Here is a 21,685-nt window from a genome sequence, read left to right as displayed (position 1 = left end):
TCCGCGCCCGCCCTCCCTCTGTCCTTAAGGAAATGCTACCAGACACCCCCCACCAGACACGCTCAGCCTCGGCGAGGAGCGGCCGCCGCGGCAGCGAGAACGAGGGCACCAGGGGGGTTTCCTCCCCCCCTCCCTCCTCTTCCTCTCGCTCCCCGCCCCCTCCTCCTCCTCGGCGGTGACTTTCCAGGTGAGCGGCCGCCGCCGCCGCCGCTGCTGCCGCGAGGATCCCCTCGCCCGCCGGGCTCGGGCCGCCGCGTCGCGCCCTCCTCCCGCCCCTGTCGCCCCGCCGCAGCCGCGCTGACAGCGCCCGGGGCTCGCGGCCCGAGGCGGGCGGCAGGCGGGAGGCCGGCGGGAGGCGAGGGGGCGGAGAGCCGGCGAGCGGGCGAGCGGGCGAGCGGGGCGCTGCCTCGCCCCCCGGAGGAGGGTCTCCACCCCGACATCTCCGCTGACTGTGGCACGAGTCTCGGCCAAGTTGTGTCTTGGACGTGGAGACTCCCAGGACCCCGGAGCAACTTGAAGGGTCTCCTGGCTCGTTGACAATATCCCTGCACGTCTCGACTTTGGGGCGCTGGGTGCAGCCTGGGGGCGCGCCGAGGGCGGACTGAGCGTTTGGGAGAGCGGCGCGGCAGAAATGTAGGCTCTCGGCTCGGTAAGTGGCCTGGGCGCTGTGTTTTTCCTGCCTCCTGGAGCGCTGGGGAGCTTGTTTCACTTTACACCGAAATAGCCTCCGCCGGGCTCCCTCGCCCTTCCCGGCGCGCGCCCCCGGTGCTTCCCGGCTTCCCGAGGGTGAGGGTCGGAGGGGGCGGGGATGGGGGAGACCTGGGGGGGGGGTCCGGCGCGTTGGGAAACGCGGGGAATACCCTGGCCGCTGACCTATGCAGATGAGGGGAGGCTGCTTTGCGTAATGTCCTGGGGGGAGGGGGCCGCGCGAGCGCTGGAGGCAGGAATGTGCCTGGTTACTAATGAGGGACGTGCACCGGCGCGCACCGCCCGGCCACCGCTGCGGCTGCCGCGGCCGCGGGCCGCCCGTCAGCAGGTAGCGGGGGAGGGGGCCGCGGCGGGGCCGCGCGGGCGGGCGCGAGGCGCGGGGGCCGGGCCGCCGGCCTGCGGCCGAGGGAGCGCGGCGAAGGCGCTGGCTGTTGGCATCTCAGTGACTCCTTTCTCCCGCCGAGCAAGGAAGGAAGGAAGGAGAGAAGGAAGGAAGCGAGGAAGGAGGGGACTGTCTCGATGGAAGGTTCAGGCGGAGGCGCCCTCGCCTTGCGGGTGCACCGGCCGCGGCGCGGCTCCCGGCGGCGCGGGGCGGCCGGGGGCGCGTGGACACCGGTGGGGGCGGTTTGCATGCGTGTTAGTCTGTGCGCCTGCCCGGGGACCGGGAAGGGACATGTGTGTTTGGGCTGTGCGCCGTGGGGAGCTGGGTCTGCGCCTTTATGTCTGTTCCCTGAAGTGGGTGGAACGTTGGCCCGTTCCGGGAATGTTCCATGACGTGGTGCAGCCACAGGAAGGGGGTTAACGAGGGGCTCTCTGCCGCGGCGGCTCTGCCGGCTGCTATCAAAGCAGATGTGCTGCTGCTGCTCCTCCTCTCACCTCCCTTCACCCCTCCTCCCGCCTTTCCATTCTGTGCGTCTGGTACTGGAAGGGGTGAGACAGGAAAACACTGCCGTGGGGGTGGCCGGGTGGCCGGGTGGGAAGGGGCGATGTGTGTGCGCGCGGTGCCTGGCGTATTTGGTGGGGGAGACTCGCGATCGGCTCTGCCACCCCAGCTGTTATCACAGATCCGTGCGCCGTATACGCATGTGCCTCCCGCGCTCGGTCCCTCTTACATAACACATCCAATGCAGCAGAGGACCCGAGAAAAGACGACCCCAGCCCTCCAAGCGCAAATTGGATGAGGGGAGAGAAGGTCAGGAAGTGTCCCTTGGTGGTGTCCTTCGGGGACGTGGCTCCCAGTGGGGAGAAGCAGGAGGGGAAGGGGGGCTTTCTTCAAGTGGCTCCTCTCCTCTCTGAAAGCATCCACCTAAAAAAGACTGCAGGAACTAGTCCTCCCTAGTGAGACAGCTTCTACATGCTCGCCGAGGGCAAGTGGGTACTCTGACCGAGGGAGTGCCGAGACGCGAGAGGGTCCTCAGTAAAGACACTCGGAGGAGATGGGCAAGAATGTGCGCTGGGTAGAGGGCAGTAGGGATAGCTTTGGGGAGAACCAGAGGAATCCCCTGAGCATGGGTTTCACTGGAGGCCCTGGGACACCTGTAATGGCTTACACATCGCCCAGGAAGCGGTGTGTGCACTGACTTTGTGAAAACCTTAGACTCTGCACAGTTACTTAGGCCTGAAATGAACATTAAAAGGCTTGTTTCCGGTACTTTCATTTACAATGGAAAATCTGAACTGATTTTCTTCCTTTTTTGCTAATTTAAAAATAACTCAGTTTACCTCCAAATAAATATTGGTACTCTCCCCTGCTCTCAAAGGCTAGACCTTGGTAATTCACAAGAGAACTGGGGGGGGTTTTCGTAGCATACTCTGAACCTTAGTCAAAGGCTATTGATTTTTCTCTCAGTACAGTGTTTTTTTTTTGCAGTGCATAATCAAACCCAGAAATTACTTGAAATATTTATAAGATCATTTAAATTAAATTTGCAATGATCTAGCCTCCTAGAAAAAGGCTATTTAACTTTATTAGAAACATTTCCTCCAGTGATACAGTAATGTTTGGTGATGTTTGTCCTTGAGCAAAGCAAGTTATTTTAAATATTTGCATATATATTATGTTACATAGGTACATGTATATTTTATATATGTCTTACATAGATATTAGAATTTATAAATGCCTTGTGCTTTTTCACCTTATAGGAGTGCCAAAGCAAAATTTTAACTAAGTAGGTTGTGTAATGAGTAGATTGCGTTTGATTTTTAGGATATAGACCAAATAGTTTATCAAGACAGAAATGCCTTTCATGTGAGTAAAATGGGTATCATTTTCATTATTAAGACAGAATTCCTGTGGAACACGAGTCATGATGAGAACTGTCCATGTTTATTTTGAGGTGAAAGGGATTTACCAACATCTATTTAATACTGATAGTGTCATAATCCCCTTTCACCACTAGGGTGGAAATATTCAGTATATTTTTTACCTACAGAAAAATGTTATATTACAATGGTGAGCCTTTTGAAAATTGCCTGTGTTTCTTGCTTTGAAGATAGGTCAGGTGTAAAGCAAAATTTGCTTATTGGTATATATATTCCTGTTATGGCGATTGTATTTTACGTGGCTGGCTTTATTAAAGACTGCTTATATTCATATAAGGATTTTTGTGATTAAATTGATGTGAAATTGATTCGGTGACAATTTTAGGAAGGTATGTATATTAATGATATTACAAATTTAAAATTTAAGTGATTTTTAAGTAGTAAGATCCTTGTGGAAGCCTTTGCAAAAATACCGTTAAAGTAGATAAAACCTTTCTATACTTCTGTTAGTCATGGATTTACTATGTGTATATTATTACATAATGAAATCATGCTGTTTAACTACATTGAATGATTAGCCAGCAGAATCTTTTGATTGATCAAGTTCCTTTTACCTGAGATGTGTTTACAAATGTTCTTGTTACTATGACAACAAAACAGAGGCAACATGTATGCAGGCGTTCCTTGTGGAATAATGGTACATGTGTCTGCTTGAGCCTTGGCACTTTGTCATGATTCAGAAAACCCCAGGTAGAATCTTTTATGCTTCTCCAATTTAAAATGAAAAATCCTTAGTTAAGAAGTTGCTTATTTATTTTATTTTTTTAAAGCAGGGCTTATTTTAATGGCAGCATTAACAAATAGCAAGCACTTTATTTGTGTTGGTTTTAGAGTTTTGAGTTATCACTTATTAGCTGAAGTTAACCGGTAAGCTTCAACATAGAAAAAGTAGTTTTAAAGACCTATTGAAAATGTTATTTGGCATGATTGAAAGTGTAATCCATTAAGATGTGGAATAATTTAATACCTGATGTAGTAACTATTATAATAAAGGAAAAGTGACTAAGATCCACTAAGATCCATGGGATAGATGCTTGTGGATCAGACAGGCTGCTAATCACCTAAGTCTCTTAAAAATAAACACTGTTTTTACATTTTGATTCATAGTCAGCATCAGCAGAACTCTCTGTTAGTCTGTGCAGTAGTCCTGTAGGTGGAGAAATAGTTCACAATTTAAATGATGTGTTTCTAGTTAACTGATTTACATATGAATTCTTTGTGAATTCATATTTTGGCTAAAACTGGTATATAAATGTTGTGACTTAAAATTATATTTGAAAAGGAGCAAAGGAAGTTTGCTAACTCAAATCAGTGAACTTCAGGTTTTGAGAAACTTCAAGCCACCCCACATGTGTGCGTTTGCTGTAACCATACAGGCAAAGCCTTTATTAATCTTGAGTAAAACTTTATGTTCCAGTGAGGCTCCTCAATCTTTGAAGCTGTGGATGGACATAGAGGATGGAGAGAAAAATGGGAAAACTTTGTGAAAATAAGATTGTGTGTATTTGAAGGAAATTGCATAAGTGATATAATTTTTTGTTTGTTTCTGATGACCACAATCAAAAGCATTGCTTACCATATGCTATTTAAGGCAATGCTAACAAAAAAGATGTTATAAATCAGACTTTGTTGCTATGAGATGGCTTCAAGTAATCTGGAAAAATGTTTCAGCACTTTATCTATTATTGTGACACAACTCCCAAGTCTTCATGTGCAAGAGGGTAACATAGCTTACTTGGTCTGTGCAATCTTCGGCTTCTCTGGGGTGGACCGTGGATACTAACATGAAGATAGACTTAGGACTGTCCTGCCTTCAAGACTGCGTTTGGAATAGAATCAGAACTGCTTGATAATTTGTGTCATGAATTATTTGAGTTATTAACTATGACATGATTTATTCCAAAACTGTTTATAATTTTAGATTTCCTAGCAGCCTAAAATTTGAAGTCTAACTGTTTAGGCATATTTAGGCATATTTGAAGAAAGTGCTCTGGAGAGAAGAGATTAAAATGATGTTTGTGTGCCTAAAGATGAATCTGGGTAGCAAGCAGGTGGGGTTTGTCCAACCACTTCTGAGTCACCAGATGGTTGGATGTAAAGTCAGGAAGTACTCAGGGCCAGCCAGCATTTTTGACTTGTAACTCACACATAATCTTAATCCATTCTTCAGAGTACTCTGACAGTGCCTCAGTCATCATCAGTCAATGCAATTTCTTCATCTACTCATTCCACAAGTATTTCCTATGGGTCAGGCTTTGTGCTCGACACCAAGGTTATAATGATGATCTAGACCAGAAAAGGAATTTCTAATCTAGTGGGGTTAACAGATATTAATAATATGGTGGACCAATATATGTAACGTCACATTTCTTGTAAGTGTTGTGGAAGAAATACAAAGGCGTGTATTACAAAGGGTATATCACCCCTGTTTTGGGGTCGAACAAGAGACCTCTCTGAGGAGGTGATGTTTGAATAAGACTGAAGGATAAGTGAGTCAAGCAGAAAAAGGCAGGTGCGAGGAGTGGAAGAGTATTGTATGAAGAAGGAACAATGCCAATGCCTTCAGGTTGGGGGATGTGCAGTGTTTTGAGGAGTAGATAGCAAGCCAATGATGCTGAAGCGCAGATAAGAAGAGAGGGGGTGCAAGGTGAGGTCAGACCATGTGGGCAGGTTGATAACATGAATGATCACCTAACCTGGCATAAATGGGGGCACTGTCCTTAGCAAATCAGGACATGTGATGATCCTACCATTGGCCATGTTAGAGACTGATCATTGGAGGGGGGATTCAGGGGAGCAGGGCCTAGAAGTTTGAGTAGGGATGTGGTGACAGCTGTTTCATCACATTACCTCCACATCAATGATCCCTGGCCCATAGGAAATCTGTACGATTCAATGTGCTGACTTCAGTTAGAAGGGTTTAGTTGTGGGTTAGCTATAGAGTATGAATGGAGACATGTCTTTTTCCAAACAGAAAGATTAGAGGGTTTTTGTGGGAAGAAGTGATTTTTGATTGGGGACCTTGAGGGTTGAGGGGTGTAGTTGGAGCGCCAGGGGAGAGGAGTAGATGAACCTGCAAAAGTTCCTGATGGTGTGAGAAAGCTGGGCCTCACTTAAAGCTTTTGAGTAGAGGAGCGGTGCTGTTGTGTGTGTTCAGAAAGATTATAAGCATATATGGGATGGGTGTCCTGGCGGCAAGAAGACAGTTAAATTGCTATAGCTCCTAAAAGAAGTAATAAAGGTTGACACCACTGCGTGACAATGAGTTCTTCCATCCTGTGGACTGACATCTTAAAACTAATAAATAACAAAAGTGATCAAAATGTTTTGATAAACATGGTCAAGTAAGTGTGGCAGATGGTCAGTTTGAACTGCATTTTAAGTAGAGTACTGAATTATTATTTCAAACCTACTATAAAACTTCTAACTCCAGACAGTATTCATAAATATCAATAGTAAATGGACCATCAAACACTGGCCTATAAAAATGGTTATACTTAAAATTATAAGCTTTTTATATTTTTAGGTGTAAATATTTTGAGGAACACATAGCTGATTAATTTCATGCTTCGTTAGAATGCCACTTTTTGACCGATGCCCAGTTCTACCTAAATCATGACAGTACTGCCGGATAGATAGTATGGTGCAATGTGTTGAAAGGCATTTTTTTTGACAAAGATTTATTTGATGGTTTCATTTTCTCTGAAAAAGAAAGGATATCAGCACAGCTCTTATTATTTGCATTGTGGCAGATTCACTTGATTTCTGAAGCCCAACAGAAAGGTGGGACTTTTGAAACCAAGCCATAGGTAAATGTGGACACACCCTCATTTGTATTTGCTTAGTGATCTGTAGGCATGCATGTGTGGGTAGGCGTGCACACATGCACACGCACATGTACACATACTAATCTTAGAAAATCGTGTGTGTTCCGTGAGAAAGAAAATTTTGATACTCGAAATATAGTCTGAATTCTCATCCTGATAGTGCAGAAAGCATTTCTTTTAAAATGGAGATTAAGTCTAACTCCATATAAAGAAGATTATAGGAAAGGTAATTTAAATTGTAAGTAGCTTTGTTCACTGAAATGCTAGATTCATTTGAAACAGTGTTTTATTTCTTTTGGAAGCCAGACAACTCATTTAATAGTGTACATATGAAACACTAATTTGGCTTGTTAATTGGATGCAATTAAACTGAGGTTATTTTATACTGCTTAATTGTCTGAAAATTACATGCATTGCCATGTCTGTGCAATGTGAGGCAAAAACTGGGGGTAGAGAGAGAGTGGGGGTGGAGGGACATAAGGTCTGGTTGTGTCTTTGCATTGAACTTGCTGTAAAAACTTGGAAGCAAGTTATTTAAATGCTCTGGACTTCATTTGGAAATGGAAAGGATTGGAACAGATGGCCCTTAAAGCCTCTTCCAACTCATATTCTATCAGTTTATAAATTCTGCTTTGTAGTTCTAGAGAATGCAGTGTCATTATATTCTGTAATTATGGTATTATAAGGATGAACTAAACACTTAAAAAAAAAATCAGCACAGTGCCAATTTAGCAAATCCGTTAGAGGGAAGGGAATTTAGGCTTAAGGAACACTTACTCTGTGCCAGGTTTCATACCAGGCACTCTTAATAACAACCCTGAGAATATTTGGTATTATTATTTTCATGGTTACACTTAAGGGAATCGGGATTCAGAAAGGTTAAGTGGTTTTAGCAGGGACACTGTTAGTCAATAGTGAAGCAGGACTTGAACTCAGGGCTATTTGGCTCCAGAACCATTTGGTTTTTCCACTATTCCGTGCAACATAAGCAATTGGTAAACATCAAATTATACTGTTAATTCGTTTTTATCACTTTGCACAATGTTTTCCCCTAGTAGTTGACGTACATCTGCTGGTGACATGTACAGGTAACCTAGGGGCTAAGAGTCTAGATTTGAATCAGACAGAACAGAGTGAATTCCAACTCCACCACCAGCTAAGGGAATTTAGGAAAGCCACTCAACCTCTGGAGATTATAAAGTGAGGATGATAATATCTGTTTAAGGGTCATTGCAAAATTTTTATGAGAATGTGTGTACCCATCTCAATGAGCACATAGTAAATGTATATTAAATACCTCATAGCTGTGATTATTAGTAAGAAGTGATTAGACCAAAAGAAAAACACAAAAGAATTCAAATTGTTGTACATGCTTTCAAATGGTCTATTAATCTTTTGATTGAGATGGTTTTAGAAATGATGTCAGAATGCACATTTTTCAACAGTTCACAAATGGAAATATTAGTTTAAGTTCGGGTATTTCTTATGATCTCAGCCAGTGCTATCGTAATGAAGTGAACTAAATTCTCTGGTTCTCTGTGGATGGTCCTTCTGGAGTTTTTGGTCTAAAAATAGCCTTTGGGGCCTGAATTACCTAACTTGAGCAGGAGAACCAGTGATTCCTTGTGCGGCCTTGGGTGGTTTAGGAGACACAACTGGGGTATTCATGGGACTACTGACTTTTAAACAAACATTTATTAACTAAACAAAGATTTATTAAGCACCTGCTCTGGAAAAGGTGCTATTCTAGACACTGGGGATTTATCAGTGAACAAAATAGTAAAAGCAAACAAACGCAAAACCCATGCCCTCATGGTGTTTACATTCTATTGGACTAATTTAGAAAGTTATAGGCTGAATTCAGTCCTTGTACTACTTTCCAGTGTTTTTAGGAATCTACTTTTATATTGGGTCCCTCAAGCCAAATAGCAGTTGAAGAAGCACTGCAAGACTTAGTCCATCACTAATGAAAACATTTCACTTATTATATCTATATGTTTTCATAGTAAGGTAGTTTTTGAAGAGATACTATTTGTACATAACTCAATATTATAGCATAGTTTTAAAGAAATTCTTTATGGTTCAGGATTATGGCTTTTTATAACCTGTAGAATCGGTTCCAGACTCTTGTTTTATAGGAGAGGAAAAAAAAAAGTTTTACAAATGACACATTCTGTTGTAAGATGCATTTATTAGGCTGTTAAAGTGAACCGATTGCCACCACTTATATTGGAATGCATATTTTTAATCTTATTTAAATGAATTTTCCGTTTTTTTACTGATATTTTTTGTTATAAAATTTCTAGTGGATTGTGACCATTTATACCTTCACAAACATATGGACAACGTGCATGGCACAGATATTTGGTGAATGTTTACAGTCATAATTCTCAAGCAGCTAACAGTCTAAATGGTAAGAAAAACTGGACCCATTATAAGATGGGGGGGCGGTCATCAGAACGAATGAGGGATGAAGTCCTGGCTAGTCTTCACTCCTGTAGCCACAGTCCATCAGTCTGTTCACTTTTTAAGACGTTGTCCAGGAAACAACTGCTCCACCTATCCACCCAGCGATCCCGAACACTTACCGTCACAGTCAAGGTCTCCCTGGGCTCTGTGCTTCCTGGTAGATTTTCCAGCACGTGAACAGATGGGGCCATCTTGGGGTGATTTTGTTCCTTCAGTTGGATAGGGAAGTTTACAGTTGAACTGGGATTCTTCCGTGTAGAACAGTCTTCTTTGGCCGTATTTTGTTCAGGGAAGCTTTGCGAGGTGGTCACGGTGGGGTTTGAAGACGAGTTGTTTCTTGGTGGGCCTGCTTGGATAAATTCAGCAGGGAGAGGGAGTGTGTCCCTTTCTTCCATTGCATATCCTTGTCTGTGGAGGCAAAGAAAAGTGTAGGAGAGAAGGCTTGAGTGTGAATCTTTTCCTTTCATTTGAAGCTAGTGAGGAAATCTGTCTTTGCAACTCAGCAGGGCCCTGCGGGACCACTCCGACGGCTGGCCCAACACTGTGTGGACAGGTCATGGGAAGTTCAGCTGCTAATTACCCATTTCTTCTTCTCCTGGTGCTTACAGTTGGAATAACCTCTACTTCTCTAAGCAAGGGGAAAATCCATTTGATGTATTTTCTTGTCATTCAATTTGTTTGCCATGTGTCAAAGTTTAGGTGGGGGAAAAATGAGATTTCAAATATCTTTTCTGTCCTTGTTGTGAAGATGTGCTCATTAGGGCCCACACCAAAGGCTGCAGAGGACACCAGAGCGGCTGACAGTGAGCCTTGACCCCAGCAGTTTATTGCTTGCCTCATTATTGATTTTCAAAATGATTCAGGCGAAGTGGCTGTACCTCTGTTATATCTCATTGTTTCATCTGTAAAAATGAAGCATTGTTTATAGCTCTGCCCTACCTCCTGGGAACAGAGCAGGGGAACACACAAGAGAATTGGAGTGGCTATTTTTAGGATATGAAGCAACACTAAGTTTTGAGAAATAATTCAGTTGTTGGGGAAAAAATCTGACACACAGCAATACATTTATGACAAAGGGTTAGTAGAGTGTTCTTGAGATAATTGACTGCTATTGATGCAGCTCATTACAGGCATACGTAATTGTTTTCAGAAAGATAATGGTCAGCAGCTCCACGGCTTGCCGTAATATCCTCTGGTGCACTTACATTTTGTGTAGGTCACTAATGCACACTGGTAACAAAATTTTGAGATAGTTATACCCATATTCAAGCAACAGAAAAGGAACCCAAAAACATTTGTTTTTGAATTTGTAATCTGTTTACTTGTTCGATGACCTCAGTAATATTCGTGAAGGACTTGGTGCCCAGATTTAATCAAATGTAGCTTTTAAAAAGTGGCTGAGAATATTCAACATGACCTTTTAAAATAAATCACCTGGCAGTATAGAATATAGCAGATAATTGGATGCTAAGTGTGGAGATTAGATTTTCTAATGGACAAACTCCAAATGTGTTCAGTCATCAGTTGATTGTTGGCCATGTTTGGTAGGAGTTTGCTAATGTTAAACCTGATGATGTCTGAAAATAGTTATGATGGATAATACTAGCTGATCTGGAAAAATTTAACAAGTTAACTAATAATCCCAAGAATTTACATTGGGAGAAAAATGTCTTGATAATTAGTCTTTTTTTCTATATTCTTACAGATTGTATAGGATGGGAGCAATGAGAATGAAACAGAGGACATTTTGAAATTAATAACAAATTTGCCCTGGCTTTGATGCCTGCTAGGATTATATTTACCCTTCTGATAGCTATAAAAGCAAACATTGCCTAACAATGTATCTAACATTTGTGATCTCCTTTAAACCAATTGGTTTTGGTTTAAATTGCATAAGGAATTTTTACAATACACAGTTGTGTAAATCAAACTACGGTTCTTATGTCTGATGTGTAAGTATTTCTAAAAACTGAGGTAGGTAGAAGGAAAGGGTATAGAAATGAGATTCTGAGGTCCTTTGGAATATGCACGTAGCCTTGCTTCCTTACACAAGTGCTTTTTCCCAGGTGGGCCAGATCTTGGTTTTGAGCAGGCTGCAACTTCAGACTTAGTTTAGCATTTGGGAGAAGTTTTACTTCTTCCTGACACTCCAATACAATTTGTAGTCCTGCAGTGGCGACTTATTTAGGACCTCTCTTTAAATGGTCTCATTTAAATTATGCTGATTAACTTGCTTAGGTGTCGAATCTGATGCATTGATTTGTCAAATGGTGACAGGACACTTTCAGTGTGATATCTTTCATTGAATTTCAGTATTAGATAAAACCTTTGGAGGCACCATTTAATCCCCAACCAAGCGAGGAGAAATCACTCAGGACAAATCACCAAGGACTGCCAACATTCAGTCTCTACTAAAATACTTCTTCCTTTCTTAGGGAGGCCTGTTCCACTCCCAGACACTTCAGTTTATCAGCAGTTGGCCCTCTGCAGCTATCCAGAACAAGTTTGCATGACAATCATTGACTTGCATGACAATCCTATAGTTATTTAAAGATTGCGATTGTGTGGACCTTAAGTATTCTTTTCTCCAGACTAAATATCCCTAGTTCCTCCAACAAGACCTTTTAGTATGTAGTTTTTATTTTTATTTTATTAATTTCTTCGGGGATCAAGCTGTTCATGTCTGAAACAAACTCCAGGCTATGTTCGTTATGAGTCCTAAAAAATAAATTGCTTATCTCCAGTTACTCTTTAGAATATAGCCTCTTGCCAACTGGTTTAGAAACATTTTATGGAACAGGCCTTCTAGACATGCTTACTGAAACTTTTACAGCTGGAACAGAGATGGAATGTATAATAATTTAATACAAATCTAGTTTCACAGATGTAATTCTGGCATGTGTAAGATATATGGAAATATAAAATACAATAAAGATAGAAACAGAATGCAAGATACAAAGAAGAGTGTTTCACTATTTTCATCATCAAAACTTTTATAATTTACTATATTGAGGCAAAGAACTATGTGAGGGGAGCTATAATTAAAATAAGCAGTTTGACGACCAAAAGAGAGGCATATATGAAATATTAATGGTATAAAATCACCCCTGGCCAATGAGATCCCAACAAGTTTCATGGGAGAAGGGGCTGCTTCAGATAGGCCTTGATTTTGATAGGCGCCAACATGGGAAAGTGTCAAGAGTGTTTTCAGAGGAGCATCTGATTTGAGGGCAACATAAAATACATATCTAATGGATATTGGTAAAACAGTTAGAATGTTTGGGATATATTGTCTGAGGGCTTGTATTCCAGCTTAAAGTGTTTGTACCTAAAAATAGTAACAGGTACTGTAACACATTGAAAATTTGGTTCCTGATTTTGGCAATTCCATAACTTTATAAACATAGTTAAATGAAATAAAATAGATAAAAGATATGCAAAAATTTCTATGCAGAAATTCTATTTCATTTATAATAGTATGGAGTATATATATTTTTCATATAAGACATATTGGATTTGGGTTAGATATTATTATTACTTTCTTTGTCCCAGAAGCCCAGCATTTTCAAAGACACTGACTAATCATAAAGGTAAAGCAGATATGTTGCTGATGGACATATTGTTATATTCACACCTGTACCAGTTATTAGTACCTTTTCTACACTGCTCTATGGCCATATAAATGACATGCCATACTGACACCAAGGTTAGTTCAAATGAATGGTTGCCATTTTAGGATAAAATAAATTAACCTTTTCTTCAGTTTATCTTTTCTGTTAATTAAAAATGGCGATATAGCCCTGGCCAGTGTGGCTCAGTTGGTTGAGGATCCTCCCATGCACCGAAAGATCACCGATTCGATTCCCGGTCAGGCATATACCCAGGTTGTAGGTTCAGTTCCTGGTCGGGCACATGCAGAGGAGGCAACTTATTGGTGTTTCTCTCTCCCTCTCACTCTCCCTTTTCTCTCTCAAGTCAATAAAAACATATTTTTAAAAAGATATAGAATGTTGGGAAGTACTTCTATGTAAGTGTGTTACTTGCAAGACTATCACCTATATAGAACCTGATAATATACAATGAGTTTTTATTGCTTCTTTTTTTAAAAAATATATCTTTATTGATTTCAGAGAGAGGAAGGGAGAGGGAGAGAGAGAGAGAAACATCAATGGTAAGAGAGTCATTGATCGGCTGCCTCCTGCATGCCCCCGACTGAGGATCGAGCCTGCAACCCGGGCATGTGCCCTGACTGGGAATCGAACCCTGATCACCTGGATCCTAGGTCGATGCTCAGCCGCTGAGCCACGCCAGGCCGGGCAAGTTTTTATTGCATCTTAATAATAATTTTGAAAAATATTCTTACTCTAGATTGAGTATCTTTAGTATCTATGAGAAAACGCTGTTCTTTTAATTTATCTACATAGACTGCTTATTAATCCACATAATGAAAAGATGGTGAATACCTAGATGGACAAATATTTCATAGAATTATTGGACCTATATGCAGAAACAATACATTAGACAGTAGCAATGTTAATTATCGTACATTACCAAAACAAAAAGTTATCATTTCCTCAGAGGGTACTTTGATTTTGGAACTTTTCATTTAACCACTGTGGAAAGTAACTTATTTTAGATTTAGTCGTTCTTTTAGTCTCTGGAGAAGTACACAGAACTCTGTGAGGGACTAGGAGAACATAGAAAATACTTCATTGTAATAAAATAACTTATACAGTTCATTAATTTTTAATTATACTTTAATGCATGTGGGAACACTGATGTTTCAATAACACAGTTGATTATAGGCCATCTGAGCATTTGCTATTATTTAGACTTTATTGAGGGTCTGTTCTGAAATATTAAATATAGATGGAAGCTGAAAAAGGAAGTGTGCTCTGAAACACTTGAATACTACATATAAATTTCCATTTGATGAACATACTGGCTTTTACCTGGAGCCTGAATGGCATGAGGTAACGATGCCTCTTCTTGCTATTGTCTAGAGGAGGGAATGGTCAGGGTTTGAACCACCTGTAGGTCTGGGGACTGTCTTAGTGACAGGTGCTATACTTTGTATAGTTACCCAGCCTTGAAGGGATCAAGACACTAGTAATTTGTGCTGAGGGCCATTTAATAAAGAGAAGGTTGTCATTTTGGAGACCATTTGTAAGAAAAATCAAATCATGGGGCCTGAAAGTGCTGAAGTAGAAAAAGGTTCTTATTGGAACCAAAGACTGTGAAGCACGTAGGTAGGATTTTCACTACAGGTTTCTTCATTCGTGTGTGCGCGCACGGGCGTGAGTCTGTATAATGCCCTGCTGCCTTCCCTCCTGTACATTCCTGGTCACTGAGCGAGCCATAATCTTCACCTGACTATGCTGCATGTATTTAACTTTGAGCCGGGCGCTGATTTGGGGAAGCTGGCTCTAGAGGAACACTGCAGTCCTGCAGTGTATAATGGAAATAGACCGTGGGCCTAAGGAAGAAGAGCGTCCTGATGGTTTTGTCATTGCATTTCTTGGGAGCCAGTTTTCTGGAAAAACAACAAATGATTGGCGAATGCTCATTTCAGAAGAGCAATACTGGATATCGTGAGACAAGGATAAGTTAGCATGCCTTTCTGAATGTTTTTAGAGATGTCAGCTTGTGAGACCAGTCCTCCTCTCACAGTCAATTATATCAAAGACTATTCAAAATCTAAGAACTTGTGGAGGCTGTTGTGGTAGAGAACTGGGACCTCAGAATTGTGGAGACCAAATAGTTCCTGCAGCAATCCACTACTCACATGTTGCAACTATCCATGTAAACGAAACCAATCCTCAATTAAATAATGAGTTTTAAAAGAATTAACTTGAGAAACATCAAGTCTGAATCCTTTCAATTGAATGAAGTGAATATATTTTCCTGGGCTGGAATTGTGCACTCTCATAATGTACTTAAAAGCATAAAATTGGAGCATTAAACATTTTTTTCTGGCGTTTTCTAAAGAGAAAGTGAAAAAATATGTTATCCTATAAAACATCCTTTTATCCTCACAGTTTATGTGTTTTCTTCTATGATATAAATGATACGTATTTGAAAATAGCATCAGCAACCTGAAGACTTCATAGTTTATTACTATGGTTTATATTTTCAATTATGTGTCTATTCACACGTTTATTTCATTGCTATCATACTGGTGTTTATATTTCAGTCTATACTAAATTTATGGTAATACTGATTGAACTGAGTCTGAAATTACAAGTATAAAATAGGATAAAATGTAACCATCCGTTCTTTTGTTCTTTCCAAGTGCCATCTCTAGCAAATAAGTATTACCCAGAGAACATGAACTTTGAATAAATTCTTCAGTGACTTAGTGTTTGGCAGTCACTTGCAGTTTGTGGAGTGTTAATTATATATCATTGACAGATGATGTAAAGGAATAGGTGAAAGTATTTTCTAATCCAAAACACAAGAATCACTGTAAAGATTTAATGGATAAGTTGATGATCGATATGAAAGGGAAAAAGACACTGAAAAATGTTGGTTTGAGATTGCCCAGGAGACGGACAACCTCTTCAGTGTTTCCCAGGATTGGACACATAGGTATCACTTTTACAATCATGAATCCTTTGATGACAGTTTGGGAAGCTCACCGAAGCTGTTTAAAAATTGCTGTATTCAAGCTAGGTAGGTAAAGCAGTTGGTTGTGATTTCTTTGTAGGCCCCTCGCAGCACTCACATGCAGAAGCACTGGCTCCAAAGCCAGGCTAGAGCATCCTAGGAAGTACAGAGGGTGTGGCTTTAGTTTGGAGTTTGGAGTATGGAAAGGGGAAGGGTGTGGCATTCCTTTTCAACAGGATTTAAAGGAGCCCTTCTGAGATCCATACATCTGTGCTAGTCCTGTGTTCTCTGAGCCTATTTCTTGGTAAAATGGGGATAGGAAAATAATGTAAAACAAATGGTAAACAATAATAAACTATGCAGGTTTAAGAGATTATTATGTGATAAAATACTCAACTCTTTTATTCAGATGTTTATAAAATAAGACAACAGAAAAAGTACTCAGGGGCTTTGGATCACTTCAAGTGGAAGACAAGGGTACCTTTAATATTGCCCTTAGGTAGTAAATGACTTAGGGCAACTAACATATATTACATTGTGATGTCTTTTATGTACATTTAAAATATAAATTATTTTTCAGTAAAATTTTTAAAGAAATGTAACTTCTTTATCAAGGTGGGGTAGACCCAGATGGTGAACTTCATGAAAGCATCAAGATGATTATTTCTTCGTCAATTCTTAGGATTCATTTACTTGTGAGTTGGTAGGTTACAACTGCAGTGTGTATTATAAATACTATGATACTTATAACAGCCTAAACGTATTTTTAAAATAGACTTTATTTTTTAGTGCAGTTTTAGGTTCACAGCAAAACTGAGTGAAATAGAAATTTCCCATATGCTTACTCCCAACTTCCCCCAATATAAAAATCTTGTACCAAAGTGATATATTTATTACAACTGATGAACCTACATTGACACATCATTACCACCCAAAGTCCATAATTTACAGTTTGTAAAACCCTAAGTATTTTAATTCTATGTACCGATGTGAAGCATTGCTTAGTTCAAATGTTAGAGATGTTGGCACAGTATAACATCTGTAACATTAATTCACTATGAGAAAAACAGAATCTATAATTTGTTTTGTAATTGACTGTCATTGACACATTACGTCTTTCAGTTTTTAATTAAAAAATGATTATACATTACCTTATGGCCTTATTTTTAACCCTTATGAACCTTAAACCACCACTTCTCTAAAATTACATATGGTTATAATCTGGTTTATGCTTTGAAACTAAAGGGAAGGCTGGGAATTTATGATAAAGGAAACGAAAAATCACCATTATTTTTATATGAATGGGTAATTTCCATTTAAAAACATTCTGGCCAAAAGTATTGTGTGCTATTAAAAAAAAAATAAGTACAAGATTGAAAGATTTTTAAGGGACTCTGATTTTTTTATATTAGACATTTGAGATATGATAAATTAAGGGCTTAATAAATAAAGGGACTTTATATGTCGTGTAATGGATGTTTTAATAAGGAAAACACAGACTGTGACTCAGGACCGTCTAAGGGGCGTCTCCTTGCCCTCCCCGACCTCGCAGGAGCCGTGCAGAAGCCGCCTTTCCCCGCGCTCCTGACAGTTCAGAGGAACCCGCAGTGGGAGACAGCAATCGGAGACATACCTGCACAGCGACACTCCAACATAGTCACTTTTGATTGTTTAAAAATAATCCTGGTGCGGGGGAAAAATCAATCATCTACGTTAAAAATTAAGCCGAGAAGCTTGCGCAAGGAAGGTGCTTCCGATCTAAACACCTGGAAACACACGCCTTCGCCTCCCCCCTGGGAAATACGCGGGGACGAGAGGCGGCCACGGTACTGGCCGGGCCGGCATGGTGCTGGGAGGAAGAGCGCCCCCTCCACCCCCCACCCGCGCCCCCACCCGCACCCCCACCCCGGGGCGGGCCCCAGGCTGAGCGGGCACCAGGCGCTGGGACCGGTTCCAGGAGCCGGGAGCCCCGACCGCCTCGCCCTCGCCCTCGCCCTCGCCCTCGCCCTCGCCCTCGCGCGGCGCTCGGCCCGCCCGGGAAGGGCCTGAACTTTGGCCCCGGGGCCGCCGCCACCCGCGGGAGGGTGACTGCAATGACGTCTCCGCTCGGTTCAGCTGCACAACAGGAAATGCTCTCGGCCGCCCCCCTTCCTGCCCGGGGAAAGTGGGGCTCGCTTCGCAGCGCCGGCCCGGACCTAGTTTCGGGCGGCGGGCCCGGGCGCCCGGGGCAGGGCCCCGAGGGGAGGCACCTACTTCGCAGTGGCTCGCGCGCCCGAGCTCGCCCGGGGCCGCGGGGAGCACGGCCCGGGGACCGCAGCCCTCGCTCGGGAGCAGCGGGTCAGGTGCCGGGCGCCGGGCAGAGCTGAGTAATGCTGAGTGCGGAGGCCCGAGCGGCCTTCAGTCACCTGGGTACAGTGTACAAGCCCTCTCCACCGAGCGCCGGCAGGAAACCTCTTGGTTAACCCTCCTAACTGTCACCTTTTACTTCGCTGCGGAAACAAAGACAGTGCGCGTCTAGCGCAGAGCGCAAACCTCGTGCCGTTGTTACGCACCTGGAGACAGAATCGTGGCAAGAAAATGATCTCCGTATTTATGATTTTAATCCTTATGATGTAGGTAGTGAATCTAGTTTTTTAAAAAAATATTAATCGTCTTGTCAGTTTGCAAACAGTACTGTCACCCTTGGATGTTCTACCCTCAAATTATAGATGGATTTTTATTTTATTTTTTTACTGTTTTTGGACATTTTTATGTTTTGGCAATAGACATAGGCTTAGGAAATTGAAGCCAAGCCTTTTAAATAAAAAGGTGTTTGCATTTGCATTCGTGATCTTTCAAGTTATATTTTAACCTATGTTCTAATACTCTGTAATTTAGTAGCACGGATCTCGTGTTTTATACACTCGCGGCGGTGATAAAGAAGAGTAGTATACGCGGGGCACTCATCGCTGTGATATCTCTGGTTGACTCATGCACAGGCTTTGTAATGGTAGATTGTTCTTTTGGCCACACAGCCAAAATGCCAAAGTTCACTGGGAGGTCTGCTAAGGTTTCTTATATCAAAGACTTGACAGAGAGAGGATTTCATAGATGAAAATATTGGTTAGTCGTTCATAGCAAACCTAGAAATTATTCTAAATTGGAACATACACTGTTTACAGTTTAAGTTAAACTGAGTCATCAAGCTAATCACTAACCTATGCTTTTATAATTATTGCCTAAATATTTTCCTTTAAAATAAGTCCCCACAAGATCATTAGATGTGTATATAGTACAATGTCATTTCCCTTGGGACGCTTTCAGCTGGTTTAGGCAATAAGGAAATTGAAGATTATTTAAGTACATTTAGAAAAAGAGCTATAGGTTTAAACTTTGTATCTTGTTTAGGTTGCTTTTTCCTTTGACAGAATGTAACACAAAGATCCTCTCTTTTTACCATCTGAGCCTCACTCAGGTTGTTATGGTAGCACTCTTACTTGGTTATGAAGTGCACAAAAATATTTGTACAGATATTCTCAATGGCCCACTAAAAGAAATAAAGTTAGAAGTTAAGAACAGAGGGGAAGTTGTAGCTCCTTGGTGCTATGCCAAAGAGAGCCGACTCCATTATAGTAGTCTCAGCAGTCACATGAATTCAAGGGGCAAATGGGATGGTGCAAGTGAAAATGCTTTGTACAGCTGCAAAGCACGATGCTAATGCGAGGTTAGTTTTTCATGATCTCTTTTTCTTTCTCTCCTCCAGTAAAATTATACAGAATGTATATATATCATCAGATATAACAAGGAAAGCTCTTAAAGTGGGTGTTAGTTTCATCCTTTGTGGCCACATTATAGTTGGGTCCCCTACATTATGTTTATTTGCTCTATAATAAGATTTAACTGCTTTTAAACCCAGCTTGGCCATTTATAACACTGGTATTATGAAAGTATTTATTTAGCAGTACTAATATAGGGATCAATTACTCCAGATCTGTATTAACACTAATCCTCAGTTTTTATGCAGCATCTCATTGGAAGTGCTAAGTAGGATCTTTGGAAACATTAATTAAATCTCATAACAACCAGGAGATTAGCATGCTGTTTTATGAAAACCTCTGTGTGAGTTCTTAAGGACCGTACATAGAATTTAAATTTTTATAACATTAACCCAGACCCAACACCTCACTTGCAATTGTGGTCCAAACATGTAATTTGATTCATACATGAGTTATAGATAGATCTACTTTTGGGGATATGCTTAATTTTTTTTTATGCTGCAGAAGAATTTTGTGCCTTTGTAGTGATCAAAACTACAGTTCTGATTAAGATGAGTAGAAGAATATCTTTTACTTCTCAGCTAAGAAGTTTGTGCTGCTTGGAGGAAAATCCTGGAATAAATGCAATTCTCCATTCATTCGGCACCATTGCCCTGGGCATTGGCTCCAGTGAGGACAAGGTAAATTCTGCCCCAGCTTATGAAGTTCAGTGGAAAAGGCAGACAGTAGACAACCAGTTCTTTTAAAACAGGATTAAGATATTGTTGAATAAATGCAAAAGTAGAAGGAGGTACAGGGTAGTGATAAGAAGGCCTAGAAGGAGCTCGAAGCCATGCTGGGATGGGGGCATGTGAAATGGACCCTTCCCTCAGCTGCCCTTCCAAGGGTCAGTAAGTGTCCAGAGCACCTCTGGCAGATGATGAAAAATAGGGTAGAGGTGTAAGCTGTGGATCAGAGAGGTAGGAGGGCAACCAGGGAAGTCCTATTTGACCAGCCAACAGAGTCAAGCATTTCTCCCAAGAGGGAGTGAGCGTATATATACAAAGGGCTATGGAGGGTTTAAGTGAGATCAGTACTGGAAAATGATTTAATAATTAGGAGATGGCTGGCATTTATTTTTATATCATTTGCTATCTAGTGTGAATGACTATTGAAGATCTGACTATTGGTAATTGTATGGGAGACATTTAAATTTGACACAGAAACTTCTGAGATGATTAAGTCCTCGAATTTCCAAAAGACGTTTTATAATCCACTTCTCTCTTGTGCTTTCTGAGTAGGATGAACCACTGGTTTGAGATTAGTTCAAGGTCCTACTAGATCGTCATCTTCATTAGGGAGATGGACTAGAGCCTTATTTATCATTGCAACTTTAGAATCTGATCAAGTTTTTAGTTCCTAGTGATAATTTTAAAAACTATTGAGTGTTGGGCATTTTTCTAGGCACTTCACATGCGAATTGATTTAATCTTCCTATTACATTAGCTCATATCTTTAAATCTTTATGCTCTTATGGGGCGATTAGTCTCCTCATTTTAGAGATGAAAAAACTGAAGGACAGAGAGTTAAGTAGCTTGTCTAAGGTCACACAGCTGAAGTATTTTGGAGCTTGAGTTTAAAAGTCTGAATTCAAACCCCAGACTGCTTTTTATCATGATTACACCTCCTGCTTCCTTACTGCAACTCATTATATATTTGCTGGATGAATGGGTATTTGAATGGATGAAAAGGGATGGGTTAATAATTACTTTCTCCAGATTTGTAAATCTGATTTAAAAAAATTTTTCTCCCCCTGGGTGATAGATTCCTTTTATTTTTTAAGGGAAGTTTATTATTTTATTACTTCAAACAACAATCCAGCTTCTAAATTGTTGACATTTTAAGGTGTATTTGGGGATTTGCTTCTTGGTAGTTAGGGAGTAGCTAAATGGGCTTGCCTTCTGGTGTGGGTCCTTGGGGTCTTAGTTTGTTGAGGGTGGTACTGCAGAACACAGACTG

At 41.4% G+C, this 21,685-nt stretch overlaps 1 protein-coding gene across 2 annotated transcripts in view; it reads left to right on the top strand.

Annotated features, from left to right (window-relative positions):
• The first annotated feature begins 427 nt into the window (after window positions 1-427).
• HIVEP2 (HIVEP zinc finger 2) overlaps window positions 428-21,685 on the top strand; it is a 170,238-nt gene continuing 148,980 nt past the window's right edge. For both annotated transcript variants that reach the window (XM_081140557.1, XM_081140558.1), the window contains exon 1: window positions 428-649. The gene's annotated coding sequence lies outside the window, so the exon portion shown is untranslated. The remainder of the gene's footprint in view (window positions 650-21,685) is intronic.

Source organism: Miniopterus schreibersii (genome assembly GCF_964146895.1).
Source record: "Miniopterus schreibersii genome assembly, chromosome: 6".
In the NCBI taxonomy this organism is placed as follows: Eukaryota; Metazoa; Chordata; class Mammalia; order Chiroptera; family Miniopteridae; genus Miniopterus; species Miniopterus schreibersii.
The sequence above is the reverse complement of the archived record's forward strand: the minus strand, read 5'-3'. Positions and strand labels throughout refer to the sequence as shown.